The sequence below is a fragment of the Eptatretus burgeri genome, chromosome 7 (genome assembly GCF_056783735.1).
Source record: "Eptatretus burgeri isolate ZD-2024b chromosome 7, Ebu_testis_v1, whole genome shotgun sequence".
Taxonomy (NCBI): Eukaryota; Metazoa; Chordata; class Myxini; order Myxiniformes; family Myxinidae; genus Eptatretus; species Eptatretus burgeri.
This window is the reverse complement of record NC_140967.1, coordinates 27,916,128-27,921,127: the sequence shown is the minus strand read 5'-3', so window position 1 is coordinate 27,921,127 and position 5,000 is coordinate 27,916,128. Positions and strand designations below refer to the sequence as shown.

The 5,000-nt window shown below is 42.9% G+C and overlaps 1 protein-coding gene across 1 annotated transcript in view; it reads right to left on the bottom strand.

Annotated features, from left to right (window-relative positions):
• Positions 1-5,000, bottom strand: part of LOC147022886 (dynein axonemal heavy chain 9-like) — a 318,333-nt gene that overhangs the window by 310,663 nt on the left and 2,670 nt on the right. The gene's annotated exons all lie outside the window — the stretch shown is intronic.

Below are 5,000 nucleotides of genomic sequence, written 5' to 3'. Positions count from 1 at the left end.
GCTGACGTCATAATATCGCCGCTAATGGAAATCGCCTATACCATTATCTCCGAAACTAGGCAAGCCGTTTGAATTTTGTTTGCGGGAATCAAGCCGGGCATTAGCACAGATAATTCATCGCAAACCTGATACATCACAATGACGTCATATTCGTTTTTATGACGTCATCATTAAGAGGACGAGGATCTCAGCTCATTTGAGCTTTTTATTCTGTTACATCCTGATCCGTTCTCTGCTCTAACTCCTCCACAAGCCGCGACTTTGGATACAAAAAAAGTCCCCAATAAGCCTCGTATACAATTCATAGAGACACGTAATTTCTAAATTATTTAATTACTGTCGTTTTAATTTCTTTTTCAGAGAAATGTTTCCAGCTGATGTGCAAATACTTTGCTTTTTTGCAGAAAATGTGAGAGAAGAGGAAATATAACTTATATTGTCATAATGAATAATATGAAATGGACTGAAAATGTGAAAATATACGTTCAAGCATAGATGTATAATCACGCGGTACCATCCTTCGGATGGTGGTTAAACTGAGCATCTCATGGTGCTGGACGTTAAAGATCCCATGGTATCCTTCGCGAAGAGTAGGCGGGCTATCACCAGCACCCTGAACAAATTCCAAATTCCTGCTCTAACCTACAGGGGGGGGGGGTATTGCAGTAGCTGCACAGCCACACCTTCAGCAAATGATACTACCCTGCAGTTGTGCTGCATCTAAAATAATAATAATAATAATAATAATAATAATAATATCATTACCTGAGAAAACGGATCATTAACTTTTGTAACGAAACACAAAAATATAAGTTTCTCGTCTACCTCGTCTACTAGGATGGTGAATTGCTCCAAGGGCGAAGAGGAGACGTCCCCGCAGAGTAGCGAGTTACTCGAGACATCTGCAGTCAAAGCCCCAGGAGACCTTTTTGAAAAGACCACAGTCTTGCCCCTAAACAAGGCGTTGGAGAAGCCCAGAGAAGGGATGAGCTGTCCACCCGGGCCGAGTGTGAAAATGAGAATGGATTCACTTTCGCCTTCTTTTGACACAAACTCCTTCAAGATCTCCCCGTGAATCGGAGCATCCACACAGCGCTGCCACGTGTCTGGGTTCAGTCCCAGAGAGTGGAGCGTCCATTCTCGCAAGAAACTCAAGAGTTGCTCATCCAATATCTCCTCGGACTCGCTCTTGCTTTCTTCCGTGTCTCGTGGGATATCCATCTTTTTCTCTATTCCTGGGTCTGTCCGTCAAATCGACGACGTCCGTCGTTCTCATCCGGATTAATCACGCTCTCTCGGCCCAGTGTCTTTCTCTATAGCAACGATTACCTTGGTAACCCGTCGACGCCTTGGCCTGGATGTGGATGTTAAGTTTGAAAGAAGCAAACATTCGCCCTTAAACAAACTTTGGAATCTTCGACGTTAAACACAATTTCCTTTAAAAGGAGGTATAATGTCGAAGAAACAAAACGTTTACTATTTGCGAATTAACTCACAATAATTTTAGAAGAAGTAAATTGCACTTTGTTTTATATATTTATACATTTATATATATTTGAATCGAACCCCCTAACTTGATGAGGCAGCAGGGCACAGATTGAGTCCCTTCACAGCACTTGCTGCACGGCCTGCCAGCAACAAGTCTCGCCTGCCACACGAACACATTGTCACTGCCCTGTGTGTGTGTATATATAGATATATATATATATATATATATATATATAGATATATATATATATATATATATATTTCGGCACGCCCCATTTTTTGTTCCACCATCAGATTTTTGTGACTGCATGAAATGAAACAAGCTTTGACATATATATAGTAATGATATTATTGTCTTCCTTAAGAGGCCCCTCAAAATTCGTTTTGATGATTATGGTAGTTAAACAGTTCATGTTCTCCATTTGCAAAATGGGAGGAATTATTGCACAAAAAAGAAATTAAAATGTTTCCCATTTTTTAGAGAACCACTAAGATGAGTTCGTAAAACCTTTTGTCGAGTATGTTATTATTAATCACTATACGCCATAGTAAATTGCTCATGTTATTGAGCTGTCAATAAGTTATCAATCATAGACATATAGTAAACTCACTTGAGTATTCATATCTCTATTTCAATGCGTAATATCAAGCGGTACCTTCATGATGACCTACTAAAACCGGTCTCGATGTCCGTCCGTCCGTATATCTGTTCACAATCAAACCGATCGTGATGCATTTTAAGGCTTTCCGAGAGCTTTGGAGAGATTACCTACACTCCCGCACGGTGCTATTTTTATTATTCCGACTGCACTTCATTAGAACATAGATCGTGGATGGATGCGCAGATCCCAGGAGAACAACTATAGCTGTACAGAACAATTCATATTATCGATGGATAAAAATGATATTTAATTGATATTATAACAAATTGTTTATTTAAAATATCTTAAATTTTGTGAGTTTTTAGTTTGTTGTGAAATATTAGGTCCTCGGGTCTCCGCATAGTGGCGTACAGGCTTAAGTCGTACTTCTGTTTACTACCGTAGAAAATCACAGAACCATCTGATCGACATGCTGTTAACAGTTTCAGAATCAGCTAAAATCTACAAGACATGAATATGTAGACGAAACTGATCCGGCCTTTTGGATCACTTTAAAGTAGGGTGCCCTGTAATTTTAATGCGCTCTATGAATCCTCCGGAACTCACAAATGGTACACGTTGTGTCGTCACTAAACTACGTGGTAATGTCATCGAAGTGGAGCTACTGCGGGACAGTCGAAGGAGAAAACCTGAATGATAATCAATGGATAAAAATTATATAATATATTGTTTAAAATACATTCATGTGATCTGTCTTTTACCATATGTTGCCAGTGACGCCCGTCCAAGACGGGCACCTTTAATATATATATATATATATATATATATATATATATATATATATATATATATATATATATATTAGCAGAGTATGCTGACACATTGTAAGCAATAACAAGCCGTGCTTCCCCATTGTCTCGGGTCACTCACCTGCATTTGATTTTTCATTTATTTATGTTTTCATTTACAGACACTTTCCAACGGTTCTGTGGTTTTACTTGGTCTATCAGCTTCGATGTCTGTCGGCACACAAAATTACCATGCTACCCCACCCCATCGTCTCGGGTCGCTCATCTGGATTTTGTCATTTATTTACTTTCATTCATGGATGTTTTCCGATGGTTCTGTGATTTTTCCCGGTGTATCGGCTTCGATGTCCATCAGCACGCAAAATTTCAGCTTTCTCCATCATCCGGAATGTTCCGATCTTTAATATCAGTCAATCAGTGAATCAGTGGTTATAAAGAGCTTTATATTGTTGTTGATTTCCGCCACTCCGGTGTGCGGACGACCGCCTTCAGCTCAATTGCGGCCGCGTGCGCCCCCCGAACGTGGAAATCTAGTCGCAGCTTCCGGATCAACGCCAAAACCCAGCTACAGGGGTTTTTAACACACCATAAACCAGCCAACTCTTCTGTCCACGCGCTACAGGGTCGATCGATCGCCGAATTGTCGATGTACCTAATTATTCACGCGGATAGAAATGCCGGGAGTTTATACCTCGACGGAGCCTGCACGAAAACGAGCCGCTTAAGCAGCTCGTTCTGTATGTGATTGCCGAGAGGTTTTATATCACCAAGTCCCGTCGGACCAGATGTACGTTTTATCGGCTGAAAATCAGCCAGCTAACATTCCAAACCCATCATGGCAGTAAATGGCAGAAAGTGACACAACGAGCAGGTTAACATTCAAAAATGGGGACATTTCAAATGCACATATGCAATGAATAGGGGGATGGGGACAAGACACGAGTAAAAACCTACAGTCGATGTCTATTTATTATGTACATGCACTTAATCAGTTCTACTTTGGGACAAGGTGCCAGACTTTCATGCAAAACCCAAGAAAGAAAGAAAGAACTGGGCTCGTGAGCATTTATAATTGCTCGGAGCCGGGATAACTGAAGGGGCTCCGAGAGACCGAGCGGGCTACCTGGCCACCCTCTTGGTGACTCGCTGGGTCTTGGTTCAGTGACCCTCAGTGTTTTTGCCTGGACCTCCGAGCTCCAACTGGCTCCCTTGGTCGTCCGGCCCCCACTGCGGCCTGGTCTAGCCGACGACGCGCTGAAGGAGTGAATGGGTCTCGCCTCAGGCCTCCTGGTTGCACCGGCGTACCCCCAGCAAACCAACTGCCCGAACTCCGAACTCTCCAGCTCCCAACAGGGCGTCTCTCCACTCCTACCACCAACCGCAAGCCACGAACTCCAGACTCCAGACTCTCTTCAATGGCCCAGCCCAATTCAAGCCCAACTCTCAACTCAACTCGCTTCTCGGTGTTCCAGCATGGCTCTTTATCGTGTTCGGGGGGGGGGGGGGTGCTCGCTCTTTCACCTTCGACCCTTCACCCCCAGCTGGCTCCACCCCTCTCACTTTTGATTGGCCAGCTCCTTCAGAGGGTAAGGCCTTTCTGATCCGTTTTGCAAGTCATGCTTGCACGCGGACGTAGTTGAAATCACCGGCTTCAAGCGGACGTGGTTGAAGATCACCGTAAAACGCGGCCGTGGGTTGTCGTTGTTGTTATTGTTGTTAAAATAAAAGATAGAGACAGAATAACGGCTAACTGAAGAGGCACAGCCTGGCACACGAATAATTCCCGTTACACATCAGTGGGGAAATCTAACCTGGAACACACACTTATCGACATAACTGATCTTAGGGGAACCTGAATGGTGATCTGTGATTTTCCACAACCGTAATAATATATACTAGCGCGTGCCCGTACGTGCGTGTTTATCTCTCTATAATTCATCGAGAATATCGAGAAAATCGAGAAAGAAATCGAGAAAGTACAGAAATCGAGAAAGAAATAATACAGTAAGTCGAGAAATCGAGAAAAAAAATCGAGAAAGATAACAGTAAGTCATCACTATCCGGAAGTCCGTACGTTGTAACCTCTCTTCCCCAATGGCCA